Source organism: Thunnus maccoyii, chromosome 1, assembly GCF_910596095.1.
Source record: "Thunnus maccoyii chromosome 1, fThuMac1.1, whole genome shotgun sequence".
NCBI lineage: Eukaryota > Metazoa > Chordata > Actinopteri > Scombriformes > Scombridae > Thunnus > Thunnus maccoyii.
Genome location: NC_056533.1, coordinates 32,610,971 through 32,628,576, shown reverse-complemented (window position 1 = coordinate 32,628,576; position 17,606 = coordinate 32,610,971).

Below are 17,606 nucleotides of genomic sequence, written 5' to 3'. Positions count from 1 at the left end.
GACAATGAGAAGGAGAGGAAAAACACAGTCAGAATTCAAAGTTTTACAAATGAAATATCAACAGTTTTTAGTAGATTCAGCTTCCTTCTCATAAATACTTTGAACTCATAGGCAGTTACATACAGTTGAAATGTTTCTGCAGGGGACTCAACAGACAGCCTTTCCTAGCAAGCTCTGTCCAAGCGTTCGGGCCAGTCAGTAGAAATTAGTCATGGGATCTCAGACTGTATTGTCCTCCATATTTATGAGTAATATAAACGCATAAAGGGAAGGGGAGCCATCACTCGATGGCCTTATAAACAAATGATCAGTGACTAAGCCTGTTCATGTAAAGACGTGGCTAATCACGCAACGGCACATAATGTGTAAAGATGGGTGAGGGTTTTGCATTTTGTGATATAACCCAATTAATAATGATGAAGAGTCTCCAGCATGTGCGTCACTGAGTCGATGCTGTTGTACACATATTCACTGTGGCCCAATTCAAAGGCTGCATCCTTTGAAGTCTGCGTTTCTAGACCAAATATGACAAGGCTGTCCCCTTCCAAAAGCTCCTTTGAATGCAGCCCGAGAAATGGGTCCCGCTTTCGCCTGAATGTGAATGACACAATTGGTGTATTCCTTTGCGACCTTTATTCTACGTGCAGATAATTGAAGCTGAAATACGCTGAAGACTGTAAAACAAAGAGTCAACTGTCATTTACTTCCTTTGAAATTGTAAAAAAACTATTTTGGTGCCCATCTTGTACAGCTTGTACAATGACTTGCATTGGCTATAGAATAAAGAACTGTGTCCCCCCTTTTTTGTTGTAAGTTGACTTTCAGAAATAACAATATAAATAACAATAAAACAACAATACCGATTTATTTTTTGAACTTTTTGAAAAATGTTAACTGCTCCTAGCAATTACTGCAACTTTGTGATAAATGGAAATTAAGTCAACTGGACAGATAAATTACTCACTTTGATGGTAAAACCAAACAAAGTAACTCTCCCTTCCAACCATAGACCGTATATAAAGATGGACGTAGCGAGGTGTGACATCACACATTGCTTTGCACTGGAGCCAGTTTGAAGCCCAGAGTTGCACTTTATGGTCGGCGCCATCTTTTCTGTTTGGAGCCAGGACCTTCCAAATAAGGAGTACGGGGTGTTGCCTTTCACTCTCTGGAAACACTCCCTGCTACGTCAGACCAAAGTAAACGCTACACATTAAAATCACTGGGTTAAAATTTTACCCAGTTTGGGTCAATATACAGTAGCAGTTGGTTGATTCTGCTGCCGATCAAACATGTCTGCACTCCTATTGGCTTGTTTTACTGCCTCCGCCTTTGTTTTTTTCTCCCGTATGTGCTCGTTCTTCTCTCTCGGGCAGTTTAACTGAGCGGGATGCATGCCTTTGTCCTGCTCAGCAAGTTAGAGCCCAGAAGCCCCTCCCACTGTAATGTGACAGTGTTTATATCAAGCAGCCCCTGGCACTCAGACACAGAGCGGAGAGGTTAGCTGTTCACTTGTTTATTCAAAGATTATTAATATTAAATGTGTCACGTGTCCATATTGCACTAAATTCAACACTGCACATCCTTGATTCCCCACATGAGTGTGAAGTTGATCGGATGAGATGTTCTTGAGATGTGCAAAGGACGCAAATACATACAGACAGATGGAGATTCCTTGATTTTTAGTTAGATGAACTGGAGTGCCCGTTCAAAACGTGACATCCTGCAGTAAGTCTTGAACATACTTGCCAAGTTTCATTCACAGTACACATTTCAATAGTGGTGCTTAAGTCTCTTAAATTTTTTCAAGTCATTAACATTATGGATGTAATCCAACCTCCGACCACAATGTGGGTTGCAATGGCAGAGTGGCGCTGTCTGTATTTCCGCTCGTTGACTCCACGGGCAGAAGAAGAAGCAAATCAACATTGTTTATGAAGTATTCTTATATATTTCTTGAGAACTGCTCATCCAAAGAATTTCACACTCGACACTGCACTTCCTTGAGTCCCAAGCAATACATCTTCCAGGTATGAAGTAGATCAGATGAATGATTTTTGAGATGTGAAGGACAATCATACATACAGACAAACAGGGATTCCTTGCTTTATATAGAGAGACTAATAACAAATCATGACATTTAAGTTTAAAAAGAGTAGAGTAGATTATAACAAGCTTTAGTTTGGGCAAATAACCCGACAGTAAAATAAAAAAGAACACTAAAACTGAAAATTTTAAACCAGTGATTTTTAATATGTAGCTTACTGGGAACACTGAGTAGTGCACTAACTAGCTAACTAGCTAAACTGTGCTAACAGGGCAGGTTTCATAATCAAGTAACATTAGACTTACCAAAATATTGCAACAATAGTCCAACTCAGTGTGAGTCCCGGAGCGGGGAGAGCAGCAGGTGAGTGACTGACAATCACAGCTGTCAATCAACGCAATGCAATGAACTACACATCTCGACCAGTACAGGGCTCATCGAAAATGCATTTTGTTGGTTTGGTGTTGTAGCTCCACTGCTGTAATCTCTAAGCATCAACAGTCAACTTCTGTCTCCAGAGATCCAGCATCCTCTTTACACAGCTGTGTGACCTCAGGCCCAATAAAGAGCATACTGCCTGAGCACCATTTAACTCTAGTCCTCCTGTGTCCACCAGTTTTCTGAGGTGCACTGTTCCTGTTCTACACAGCACTGCAGTTGGCTCAGGGGCCGCACTGTCACTTATTTCCATTCTTGCACCGTGAACAAGAGGCTCCTGCAGCAATCAGTACGAAGAGTTAGTAGTAGCAGTCATTATACATTTGAAAAATGTCCATGATTTAAAGATTACCTGATAAAAAAGAGATAGTGCATTCAGTCTTAAATTAATTAGATCTGTTAGAAACAAAGATGCATCAAGATCAAGATTATTAACTCTTCTAAAGATAAAAGCAGCTACTTCTCTCCAAAGTAAATCTTTTGATCCTGTCAAGTATCTCTGTATAAACTGTAACCGTAGCGTTGCTGTCCTACTGGCTAAGTGAATCAGGCCTTGCCCTCCCTCTTCTCTGGGCAGAAACAGTACACTCTGAGGAACCCAATGTAAACGATCCCAGAAAAAATTAACCATCCTTGCCTGCAGTTGCACTAACATGCCAGAGGGAGGCTCTACACATGCCAACTTATGTCACAAGGCAGAAGCTACAAGTTTGTTTATTATCAGGACTCTGAGGCAACAGCCATCTCCACTTAAAAAACCTTCCCTCTACTTTTTCTACCACATTTTCCCATTTTTTTGATACAAAAGTGTCATTTCCAAGATACACCCATAAATATCTAAAGCCATCCCTTTTCCAGGTCAGGTTCTGAGGTAACAAAGGTAAGCTGTTAAAGCAGTTACCAACAGCTAAAGCCTCATTCTTTCTCCAATTTATTTTGGCAGCCGACACGGCCTCAAAATTATCAGCAATTCTCTCCAATATAGTTTTATCATTTTGATTATTTACAAAAACAACCACATAATCAGCATATGCAGATAAAACAATGTTATTTTTGAAACCAGGTATGGTTAACCCCCTAATATGATTCCATTTTTGTAACATAGGTTCAAAAAAGATTGCATAAAGCATTCCAGAAAGAGTACAACCTTGTCTAATATACCTTCGCACTTCAAATGGAGCACATAAACCACCACTAAGCTTTAGCACACTCTCAATGTTCTGATACAACACTTTAATTTTACCAATCAGACCATTGCTGAAGCCGAAACTCTCCATGACCTTTCAGAGATAGTGATGTTCAATTCAATCCTGGCGTCTTGCAAATTCCCCTTTTTTGGCAGCAAAGTAATCACTACTCTGTGACAGGAAAGTGGTAAAACACCCTCAGCCAGGCTTTCATTGAAGACTTCTAGAAGATTGTCTATTAAAATGTCCCAAAAAACTTTACTCCACAGTCAAACCGTCAATACCAGGAGTCTTCCTACCATCCATGCTCTATAAGGCAAAGTGGAGCTCTGGTACATCCAAAGGTCTTTCAGGCAGCAAATTTGTGTGACTTGACACTTTGGGTAATCCTTCACAATAGGTTTGTAGAAGGTCTTCATTTTTGGTGTGCTCACTGTTACAGAATAAATCTGGACAGCTGGCCTTCAGATCTGACTGGGATCAGTGATTTCCTGCCCTGTGTCTGAAAGAAGAGAGTGAATGAATTTATTCTCCAGGCTGAAGAAGAAACAAGAAGACATATCCATTTCAGTAGCATTCAGGAAATGTGACCTCACTAAAGTTGAAATTATACCTTCCACGTCCGCAAGAATGTGAGGGTCTGCTAGGGTCCGTGTGACATAAATTTCATTATCAGAGGGTGTACGCATAGGGTTGCAAAGATATCTGCGTACCTGCAATTTGACCGCACGGACCTGTCCACACCATTCCGCGCAGTCACAACGCTGTCTTCCTGTAGACGCTGATCTACTGCGCATGTGTGGAACGCATCCTCCAAGCAGACTCCAGAGAGTAGTATAAACAGAGCTACTACGTGTCTGTGGTGTCCGCAGCTGTTTGTGTCGGCTCGGGACTATATCTGTGGCTTAAAGCTCCATGAGCCTTCATACCTTGCATGTCTGTTAAGGCCATTTTTTAGAATCAAGGACTTCAAAATGTCTTTGATTTCCTGTGGACGCAAACATTTTCTCAAGGTCCACTATCTTTGTCTCTCTTTTTCTTTCATAGAGTTAGTGATGTTTCAAGTAACATTGAGAGTATGCTGTTGACAAAACGATTTAATTTCTATTTTACCACAGTCCCACCACTATATAAAAGATGAAAATTCTTCCTGGCTGAGTTTTTCCTACTCCTTTTCCAAAAAATTGCTAAAAGCATTTTTTAAGTTTTTTTCATGGAATAAAGCTGAATTAAAATGCCAATATGCACTTCTAGGCAAAAACAATTCTTATGAAAACATTGCACATGACTAGTGAATGCTCTTTCAAGCCAACAGGCAATACTTTACACAATTTAAAAACATTAAAATGATGTTTGAAACAATGAAAATGGTGAAGCTAAGGAGAAAACATCCCTACAATGAAACCATATATACTGTTGCTCATTCACATGTATGTGTACAAGCTGTCATAGTGCTCTTTTAGAAGCTGGATGGGGTTTATTATGATTCTTGTCTAAACTGCTATTCTCTGTACAATTTAAATCACCACCAACAAATAAAAAAATCTCCTGGTTTAAAGTCTGTCAACTTGGTACACGCTACATCCAGAAAAACCTTCCTTTCAGCCTCTTTAGAAGGAGCATAAATGTTCAACAAAACCACATTAAATTGAGTTAAGTTCTCTTTTGACCTACAGCACTAGTTTTTCTAACCTGTACACCTCCTAATCAGTAAAATCAGTCATCTTTGTTTCACTGGCTGATGTGTAAAAAGCTTCTTAATGAGAAAAATCCTCAATTTCCATGCCCTTCATCATTTTTGTTTCTTGCATAAAATATTTGATCCTTTTGGCTGAGCATGCCCTCCTCTCTTGACTAAGTTTTTTAATATCAAGCATATCACCGATGTCAGACACACACTCCTCACTATCACTAATGTCTGACTGTGGTGCCACTTTCTCTGTCTGGCTATTATTGGTATCTTGACCCTTTTTTGCTTGAATTGCCCAGTTGTCATTCTTTGTTTTACATTTATGAGGTACAGGTTTCAGGACTACATTCTCATCTACCATGATCTGTCTACACCTCATCTACCTTTATCTGTTCACCTGCCGCTGCAGTTTTGTCAATGCCCTGTTTATCACACACACACCACTGTTACTTGTCTCCTGTGTGTTACCCTCACACACAGCACTGTCTGCCTCTGTTTGTTTCTCACACCCAGCACTTCTGTCGGCTCTTCGCACACAGCACTGCCTGCTTCTGTTTGTTTCTCATACACAGCACTGTCCACTTCTGTCTGCTCTTCACACTCACCACTGTTATTTGTTTTCTCCGTCTCAGTATTTGATGCTTCTTTTATCTTTCTTTCCTGTCTTTCCTTCCTTCCTCCATCTGTCTGTCCACTAGTTTTAGCAGTATAGCTGCCGTCAGCTTTACCAGCCTGTCCCTGACCACTAGTTCCCTATCCTGGGTCATCATCTCTCTCTTGACCCTTCTTACTTGGACATGCTCTAATCACATTCCCCTCTTCTCCACAACCAAAGCACTTCATAGTCCCTGATGTCGCATACAATATATATTCATAATCATCCACTTTAACGTGAAATCTCATGTTGAACTCCTCATTCCTGTTGTTTAGAATCTTGTACAACTGCCGTCTATGAGATACATATTTCATCAAGGGCGACTTACACCCTGTGAGTACTTTCTTGATGGGAGAGACTATCTTTCCATGTCTGGACAGTTCTATTTTTAGAAATTCATCGGAAATAATGAATGGAGAGGCATTAGACAGTGTGATTTTAGTTGACAGTAGTGAAAGTGGCAAAATGGGAATGTGCAGATCCTTAACAGTAATACCGCGTTCAGTTACATCATTAATTTTCTCAACTCGATCCAGAAAGATAACCACAGCGCTATTCATCCTTTGCAGCAGATTTAACACTGCTGTAGCAAACCACTTCTCCCAGCGCTAAACTAAAATCCTCCACTGAGCAGGGAAACGCGGTGCTGACCTTAATACCGTGTCTCCTACTCAGCTTGCTCAAATCATCAGCCATGCTGCCAACACTTGGCTGGCCGGAGGAAAACTACAAAGAGAACTCTAACTCTGTTTAGCACAACACAACATAAAACTAACAAAGACTAAGTTTCCAACACAAATCCACATAAACGAAAGATTTTAAAAAAGTAACAATAGGAAAAAAAAACACTCACTCAGAGTCGCTCCCGCATTCACTCCACACACTCACCATCCACTCAGAGACAGAGAGAGAGTGAGAGAGAGAGAGAGAGAGAGAGAGCAGTGGTTGAGTGAGCTAGAGAGTGATTGAAGAGAGGGAGCGGCACTAGCAAGAATTAAGCAGTGAATCAGATAAATAAACACTTTCTGATTGTTTCACATTTACATTGTAAAGCACAAATAAACATGCCCACACCTCCGCACTACCCTGTAGGAAAGAGACACACAGACAGAGAGCAGAGGAGAGAGACGGAGACAGCGATGTAACCTGGTCGCTACACTACGAGACCCGACCTCACACCCTGTATGCTGTTATTGGCTGGGGGCTACACACTGCCCAAAGGTTGATGCCCAGAAACGTCCCAAACACAGAAAATTTAATAAGAAAATGCAGGCAGAGTCTCTGTAGATACATACACTGTCACACACTTCTAGTGGGTCATAAGTGATGATTGAGAGGGATTATTTTTGTATGAGTCTTGACATTAATTTTTTAGGGAAATCCCACATAGTATGACTTTAACATCACCACTCAATAGCCCTTGATTTATGAGAGATACTTCAAATAAAGGATTCAACAAAGAGCTGTAAACTCATCCCAAAGTTCTTGCTGACTTTTGCACATTTCTGGCAGATTTTCTCAATCTGTTTTAACTCTTCCCGACGGTTCTTTGTTGGGTTTAAATCAAGGGATTGTAGAGGCCATTGGAGTACACTTAAGTCAACGTCATGTTACATTTTCCACATGAAAGTATCCACTTGGAAAAGGCTAAACTGTGGCTCAGAGTGGATGCTCCTGGTTAGAATGTTGAGTTATGCAGTTGAATTCAGTATATATACTACTGATATAGTGACAAAAAAACCTTCTCCGTGTTATATACAACCATCCTTTACTATTTATTTCAGTCAAGATAAATTAGTAGATCATCAAGTAATTTCCTGTGATCCCTTTGCACTATTTCCCCTCTTCTTTGTAAATGGAAACAACATACTCCTGAGTCTCTTCAAACTGAAGATTGGAAAACATGAAAGAAGTCCACTTTCATGTCATGTAACAGAAAGAGACAACAAAATAACTCCATTAAAGACCTGCATCATCCAAACATGTTTTCACAATCCTTCTTCTGCTCTACAATACTTCCTTTTATATCACTATAAATAACATGGGCACTGAAAACACTTGTTTTCTGATTGGCTTGCAGTTAAATATACCTTCTTTTGTCCATCGTGAATGCAGTACATACTCAAACAACATTCAGAATTGTATATAATATGCTATTAAGATACAGCACAGGAGATTAGTACCAGCTGTGCGGGAAGGCAGGCACAAGGGGCATCACAGTGAGAGTGACTAGTGGACATTTGGGAAATGTCAGCATCTGAAAAGACATAAACAGAAACACAAAGAGAGGCAGGGGATGTGAGTGATGCAGGAGCTGTGACATTATTACTGCATTGTGAGAACTAAAGAAATCATTGTAAGCATGGACATTACAGTATGTGTGAGTTTTATCATTCAGCATGTCTTCATGTAATGTGGGCATTACATCTTTAATTGACTTTTAATTTAAAGTCATAGTAAGTAAATTCAGTAAAATTTATTCATAATGTGCCTTTCGAAACAAGAGTTACAAGGTGCTGTACAATAAAAACATTAAAGATAGAAAATAATATAAACTGTACAGAAGGCAAACACACATTACAAAAGAAAGTGCTTACAAAACAAGTGAGTTTTTAATAGCTTCTTAAAACTCTCCACTGACTCTGCGTTTCTTCTTATTTCTAACTAAGGGAAGACAGTTCCAGAGACTGGGAGCTACAACTGCAAAAGTACGGTCACCTTTAGTTTTTAGCCTACATTTTGGGACAGCCAGAAGGCCTTGGTCAGAAGACCTGAGGGATCTCAGAGATCTCACTGTGACCAAGGGACACAAGAGACCAAGAGACAGGATAATTCAGAAATGTAAAGTGGAGGCAGCCCATGTAGTGCTTTATAGGTGATTAAGAGAATCTTAAAATCAATTCTGCGGTCAATGGGCAAACATTTTAGAGTGGCCAACACTGGTGTAACATGTGACTTATGTTGTGTCTTGGTTTAAATTCTAGCTGCCACACTATGGACCCACTGGAGGTGAGACACAGAGGAACAACTCAGGTTGATGAATAGTGCATTGCAATAATCAAGATGGGAGGTGACAAAAAATGTGTGACTTTTTTCCAGATCTTGAAAGGATAATAGAGATTTGATTTTGGCAGTGTTTCATAGTTGAAAGAAACAGGATTGGACCACTTTCTTTACATGCAGCTCAAAGTTCATGTGTTGGTCAAAGAAGACTCCTTGGTTTTTTTGCTTAATGTTTGCTGCTAAAGGACTGATACACTGTTGTATTTTATCAGAAATGCTCTCAGGGCCTATAATAAGGACTTCTGTTTTGTCAGAGTTAAACTGGAGGAAGTCATATGATGTCCAGTCCTTGATAGCTGTTAAGCAGTCTTACAAGTTAGTCAACTTACTAAGGTCATTCGGTTTGAATGATAGGTACAGCTGTGTGTAGTCCACATAACAATGATAAGAAATGCACTTAAAATGACTGAAACCAAGGGGAAGCATGGGAGAAAAGAATGGGACCAAGGATTGAGCCCTGGGGCACACCCCAAGTCAACAGAGCAGATGAGGAGACATAATCATCAATAGCCACAGAAAAACTCCCATCTGACAAATAGGAGGCAAAACAGCCCAGGGCAGTCCAAATTGTACCCACCAATTGCTGAGGCCTACTTAGGAGAATAGAATGGTCATCAGTGTCAAAAGCTACACTTAGGTCAAGCAGCAAGAGAACTGAACACTCCCAGAATCAGCACGCATTATCATTTGAAACTCTAAGAAGAGCAGTTTCAGTACTGTGCCTCAGACAAAAACCAGACTGGAACTTCAATGATCAAAGATGTCATTGTTGTCCAGGATGTACATAGCTACTTTCTCCAAGAAAATGAAAGTTTAGATGTAGGTCTATAGTTACTGGTCATGGGTCAAGGCTTGTTTTTTTTTGGCTGAAATCTCGAAGTGGAGTTTTTTGTGTTTCCTTATAAACTCAAGTAAATATATGGACCTGGACTGAGTTATAAAGAATCTTGCTTTCTTATTACCTTCACCTTAATATAATCTTTTGAAAATTTAACTGGTGGTGTGGTTAAGATTATTTCAACTAAGTGTTCTCTTCCTTTGCTTTACAATAATTTACAAATTAACCTGTGCTCTGAAACATCACCTGGGGTTATGTGTAGGCTAAATGCATGTAGAGTGGCTGAATAACAGCTTTTTAAAGTAATCAGGCACACAGCCACAGCTAAGAGAGCTATTCATAATGAAGAGTATGATTGGTCCTAAGGAGCTGAAAAAAAAATTTAAAAAGAGAGGTCGGACCAATGTCAAGAGGACTAGAGGAGGGATGCATTTGGAGACAGTGGCTGTGAGGTCTTTCAAAGAAATTGGGCTAAACTGGTTCAATAGAAAAACACTGGCCAGATAGTCAACCACAGGAAAGAAGGCAAAGGAAGGCAATATATTTGACCTTCTGTCAGTGGCCTTATCCACAAAAAATGATAAAACATTTCACAGTTGTCATTTGAAAAGACCAGTATAGGAAGAGGGCCAGGGTTCACCAGTCTATCGATTGTGCTAAACAAAGCTCTAGGATTTTTCATATTACAGTGAATTGGAAAAATAGGCAGTTCTTGCCTCTTTCACTTTTTGATTAAAAGATGAAAGTAATTGCTTCATGTTAGTAAAGTTAACCGCCAGCTTAGTCTTTCTCCACCTACACTCTACCCTTCTGCACTCTCTTTTTAGACAACATGTTACTAATCATCCAAGGGGATGAGTTGACAGTACAAATCGATTTGTTTTTAAAAAGAGTGACCAAATATAAGGTTGATAAACAGAGGTTGTTAAAGGAGCAGACTATTGAGAGGAGATTTGCAGTGGCCGATGGAGAGCACCTTACAGCAGGCAACTGCGAGCCAGGTGATATGGCAGATGGACGTCGGGGCGGACTGGTCAGAGCATGGCAGATGGAGGATGGGTTCACAGGCAGCCTAGGGGAAACGGCTAATGAGGTGGGAGGACGGCCATCTAAGTTAGGATGGACAGGGGAAAGTGGACAGTCTATGACCGAGGCTTAAGGGTGCAGGGCTGGCTGGCAAAACCTGACTTTCTGAGAAGGGAACGATACTTAGCCAGGGCTGTTGCTACAGTTGAAAGCTCCAGGATTCACCTGTCCTTCTCTCTGAGTTCAGCCTGCAAGCAAGTGACATCTTCGTTTCTGAAAAGGTAAGATGGCAGTTTCCAAACACAGCCATAGTTGTTGGCAGGACTGCATGCAAAGTTAACTTAGCCGCCAGGTGAAGGCAAGCTGTACAACTAATGGCTGTTACAGGTAGGGCAGGGGTTAGGTGTATCCTCTGTGTTCAGGAGTAGACACAATTAAGGAAAAGAAGTCCATAGGCAGCAGGAATCTGGAGTAATATCCACAGGTACTCACGCAGCTGAATTATGGACTTCATGAACATCATGGACTTTTTAAACCATAAACTGACTTAAGCATAGCTTCAGGCAATATGTTTGAAAATATCACTTTTCCATGCTACGCTTTTGCATGTTTTTGCACATGTAGATTAGATATACAGCCATTTCAGCAAGAACCACTGCCACTGAGAAGAGATTTCAGTCTCAACAGACTCCCAGTAAAACAAAGCTTAAAAAATATATCTATAGTTCTCACCAAGTCTGTGTCACATGTTGGTCATTGATTAAACCACATTTCCATATTTCTGCATGGTGATAAGCATTTGTGACATAGTGTGCACTGCTCATACAACTTGCAGTGCAGGAACAATAAATATCTGTTTATTGGCCTTCCAGTCCATTGTATGGATATTTTCAGTCCCCGAATAGCTATTTTAGGAATTACTGGGGAATTAACCTCTGTTTTCTTTTACTATACCCTGATTGTGTCAATAAAGCACATAAAACATCTACACAATGTGGGAGCTTGCCCCTACCCAGAGCAATCCATGTACCTGATTAAGCTGTAGAGTGTGAATCAATTTCAAAAGGGATGATTTTTAACATCCTGCCCTTGAAATCAAACCTGAAGAACTGCCTGTATCTGCTCCACAGCTGGAGACTTAGCAGTGGTAAACCCATAGTCCACGCTGATATGTTGTCTCATCTAATTAGCATGCTGTGTCTCAGAAAGCAGATTACCAAATTTGTTGAGCCCTCTGAAATGCACACAGTCTCTGTTCAAAATACTAACTCAACTTGCTTGTTGTACTGGCCCAACTCCCTGATATCCCCCTCAGGCAAAGATTTTGGCACTTGACACTGCTTTGTGCTACAGGTTATTTCTGAATAAGTTTTCTTGTCACTCAAATGCCAAGAGTTAAGTGTAATTGCTGCTGCTGTGTCCTCAGGGTGCTAGTGCTCACCATGCCGCCCGCGCTGCGTGGCCTGCAGACAGAAAGAAAGGGCAGCCTGGGTTTATGATTTTGTCAGGAGAGAGACAGCAGCTGTTGAAGCATGTTGCTAAAGCTGGTGTAAAACTACAACTAATGTACATTTCAGATGCAGCTTCAAACACCTGGAACGTGTAAGGATAGTGACTCTCCAAATTCATGCTACAAATTCCCACAACATCTCTAGATTCTTCAGTGTGAAGTATGTAAGACGATTTTTAAAAGGCAGCAAGATTGCAAATTTAGAAAATACACATTAAGTAATAAACACAGTCCATATCACATATACAGTATCTATCAAAAATTGTCATGACCCCTCCGCTCCACTAGGTGTCTATGTGTCCTTTATTTTGCTGATTCTTCTTTGTTTTGCAGGAGCCAGGTCAGGGCGGAGGGTCGCCATTAACTTCATGAGCCACACCTGGGCCCGGTGTGGTTTCTCAGATAAAGGCTCACCACCTTGCCACGGAGTCCTGTCTCTCTCTTTCCCATTGTGGATGCAGCTGTTGTTTTGTTTGCTGCAGACGTTTTCACACATCCATACATGCTCACAAGACTGATTACTAACTTTCATGTTTTTTTTCCATTCTTTATTGTCATTTTGTATATAAATATGCTTATTCACACTTGTAAATTCATCTGGTCTCCCATTTTTGTTGCAGCCTAGACGCCCGGCTGTGACATTGTTTAATATTACTTTGTGTGCTTGACAAGTTCTGAAATTTCCAGATTCCCTTAGCTACAACTGTCTTATCTTATTATTTTCTCTAGACTAGTACAACATTGCAAAATTGGACCCTGCCTAAAAATATATTCTTCTTCTTCTTTTGGCTGCTGCTGTTAGGGGTCGTCACAGTGGATCATCCATTTCCATACCTTACTGTCCTCTGCATCGTCTTCTGTCACGCCAACCACCTGCATGTCTTCCCTCACCTTATCCATAAATCTCCTCTTTGGCCTTCCTCTTGTCCTCTTGACTGGTAGCTCCATCTTCAGCATCTTTCTCCCAATATAACCAGCATCTCTCCTCTGCACATGTCCAAACCAACTCAATCTCACCTCCCTTGCTTTGTCTCCAAACCGACCAGCCTGAGCTGTCCCTCTAATATACTCATTCCTAATCCTGTCCATCCTCATCACTCCCAATGAAAATCTTAGCATTTTCAACTCTGCCACCTCCAGCTCCTGTCTTTTCACCAGTGCCACCGCCTCCAAACCATACAACATAGCTGGTCTCACTACTCTCTTGTAAACCTTCCCTTTCACTCTTGCTGGTACCTTTCAGTTGCAGATCAGTGCTGACACTCTTCTCCATCCACTCCACCCTACTTGCACTCTCTTCTTCACCTTTATTCTGCACTCCCTGTTCCTTTGAACATTTGACCCTAAGTATTTAAAGTCATCCACCTCCATCACCTCTACTCCTTGCATCCTCACCATTCTGCTGTCATCCCTCCCATTCATGCACATGTATTCCATCTTGCTCCTACTGACTTTCATTCCTCTTCTCTCCAATGCATACCTCCACCTCTCCATGCTCTCCTCTCCCTACTCTCACCACAGATCACATTGTCATCCGCAAACATCATAGTACCGACTCCTGCCTGATCTCATCCGTCAACCTGTCCATCACTATTGCAAACAAGAAAGGGCTCAGAGCCAATCCTTGATGTAATCCCATCTCCACCTTGAACTCATCCGTCACTCCAACCGCACACCTCACCGCTGTCACACTGCCTTCATACATATTCTGCACCACTCTTACATATTTCTCTGCAACTCCCAACTTCCTCATACAGTACCATACCTCTTCTCTCAGCACCCTGTCATATGCTTTCTCTAGATCCACAAAGACACAATGCAACTTCTTCCTACCTTCTCTATACTTCTCCATCAAAATTCACATTCACAACACATTCAAAGCAAGCATCACATCTGGAGTGCTCTTTCCTGGCATGAAACCATACTGCTGCTCACTAATCATCACCTCTCCTCTTAACCAAGTTTCTACTACTTCTCTTTCCCATAACTTCATGCTGTGGCTGATCAACTTTATACCTCTATAGTTACTACAGCTCTGCACATCACCCTTATTCTTGAAAATCTGTAACAGCACACTTGTTCTCCACTCCTCAGGCATCCTCTCACTTTCCAAGATTGTGTTAAACAGTCTACATAAGAACTCCACTGCCATCTCTCCTAAACATCTCCATGCCTCCACAGGTATGTCATCTGGACCGACCACCTTTTCATTCTTCATCCTCTTCATAGCTGCCTTTACTTCATCCTTGCTAATCCACTGCACTTCCTGATTCACTATCCCCACATCATCCAACCTTCTCTCTATGTCATTTTCTTCATTCATCAGCCCATTATTCATCAGCCTTATGCCGCATCTCCTTGTACTCTTGTCTACTTTCTTCATCTCTCTGGCTATCCCACTTCTTCTTTGCCAGTCTCTTCCTCAGTATGCTTTCCTGTACTTCCTCATTCCAGCACCAAGTCACCTTGTCTTCTCTCCTTTGTCCAGATGACACACCAAGTACCTTCTTAGCTGTCTCCATCACCACTTCTGCAGTAGTTACCCAGCCATTCGGCAACTGTTCTTAACTCCTCCCTGAACTCCTCACAACAGTCTTCCTTCTCCAACTTCCACCATTTGATTCTTGGCTTTTCCTTCACTTTCTTCCTCTTCTTGGTCTCTAAGGTCATCGTACAGACCACTATCTGATGCTGCCTAACTATGTTCTTCCCTGCCACCACCTTGCAGTCTCCAATCTCTTTCAGATTGCACCTCCTGCATAAGACATAGTCCACTTGTGTGCACCTTCCTCCACTCTTATACGTCATCCTGTGCTCCTCCCTCTTCTTGAAATATGTATTCACCACAGCCATTTCCATCCTCTTCATAAAATCCACCACCATCTTTCCTTCCACATTCCTCTCCTTGACACCATACCCGCTCATCACCTCCTCCTCACCTCTGTTTCCTTCACCAATATGCCCATTGAAGTCCACTCCAATCACCATTCTCTCCTCCTTGGGTACATTCTCCACAACTTCATCCAACTCACTCCAGAATTATTCTTTCTCTCCCAGATAGCAAAATTGCTGTGGCCCAGATCCAGCCCACACCCAACACTTTCTGCACTTTCATCTGGCCCACATACCATGTGGAATGATGGCACTTGGGCGGTCCGCTCTTGTTTCCCCGATCTGGTGATGGAGACAGCTAAGAAGGTACTTGGTGTGTCATCTGGACAAAGGAGAGGAGACAAGGAGGCTTGGTGCTGGAATGAGGAAGTACAGGAAAGCATACAGAGGAAGAGACTGGCAAAGAAGAAGTGGGATAGCTGTATGTGAACCAAGAACAAACCAGATAAACCAGAACTGGCCCACATCAAGAATACACATACCTGAGAGCACCGCATCTTTACCAAAGAAGACCTACATTTGATTTGGGATATTTGGGCCATATTTGCTGTTTTACATGGGCCGACATTCAGAGTTCCGATTCTCACCTCCACACTCCTTCCCTTCCTCCTCTGGTAACCCGGGTCTCGACTGATCCAGCGTGGAAATCAGATTTATGGTCCGAATATTTGATTTGACATAGGTTTTATGCTGGATGCCTTTCCTGATGCAACCTCCCCATTTATCCGGGCTTGGGACCGGCACTAAGAATCACTGATTTGTGCATCCCCAGTGGCTGGGTTCCTACCTAAAAATATATAGTTGATACAAAAAAATTGATGAATGGACACCTTCAAGCACATGTAAGCCAACTAGTCATCAGGCTTGAGAATGTCTCCTCTGCTATCATTGATCAACTGTATTGTAAAACCGGCACCCTGCAGTTATGATGATAGTATACAGCTATCATCATAACAACATAACTGGTAGAGAATATTGCCATTTCCTTTTTTTCAAACCAGTTCTATATTTAGCTTGTGCCTTGTGTTCTGCAATACAGTTTTATGTAATATGAATCCCATAGAAATGTGCCATAAGAAAAGATGGAAAGAGTAAATACTAACACCTATATGTTTTTACACAATAGTACAATATGTTTATATATTCAAAGGGAACAAAATAGTCATGTTTACTGCTGATTTTCATATATTTTATCAAGACCTGTGAAAGCCACAAGTCAGTGGAATGCCCTACCTGATGATATGAAGAACTGTAGTTCTCTCAATGCATTCAAGACCAGACTGAAACATGTACTAAAGACCAATCAGCTGTGTGACCATTGAGGGGGTTGTTTGTTGTTGTGCTGTTGTATGCTTTTTGTCGGGGACTACAGATGCAAATTAGCTAAAAGCCAACTCTGGTGCAGTGCATCTTTAATGTTTCAAACTGCACATTGTCCCATTCAATTAATAAATAAATCAAATCAAGATATGGGAGCCTGTCCTCCTGATTATCTCAAAATCTAATACTATGCATGATATTAAATATAACTTGTGTCAAAATAATTATGCTATATTTGCAATACCAGTGTCTGATCACTGTGCTTTGCTATGACTCATAACCAATGAAAAGACCACTGTCTGGGGATTTCAGGCTGTGCACAACCTCATGTTCAGAACGAGACAGATAGAGAACTGTATGAAAGATATTGGTGGGGGCCCCATCGATTCAAGCATTAAAAGTGATCAGTCAAATACTGAAATCAAATCTAAACCTAACAAGGAGTTATTATCAGTAATAATACCAGTGTCGCATTACCTACTTACTGCAGAGCAGTCAAGATTAATCAGATCAAGATGACATTAAAGCATTAGTTTGTGTTTTTAAAAGACACAACTAATCTAATCATTACCAGGTTTCCAGGATGATAGAATGTTCTGTATCTGAATTAGCCCTTTAGTATATTGGTCAAAGATTAAACATGACCATGAGCAGCACAGGGATATGGATGTGGAGAGGGGTGGAGGTTTACAAGACTGTGAATCACTATATAATTTTTGCATGTAGGGCACTCAGATTGCACAGTTATATGAATGGTTTATCAGCTGTATAGTGGCTTTTTATGACATCTCACTGATTCAGCTTGTCAGGTTCTGGCATGTTAACAACTCGCATGTGACTCACACTGTTGACAACATAAGCAGGAATTATGCTTCTCCAAAGATATATGTAAATGCCTCTACGCAGAAAAGGATATATAACACTTATTTAGTCAGGTAAT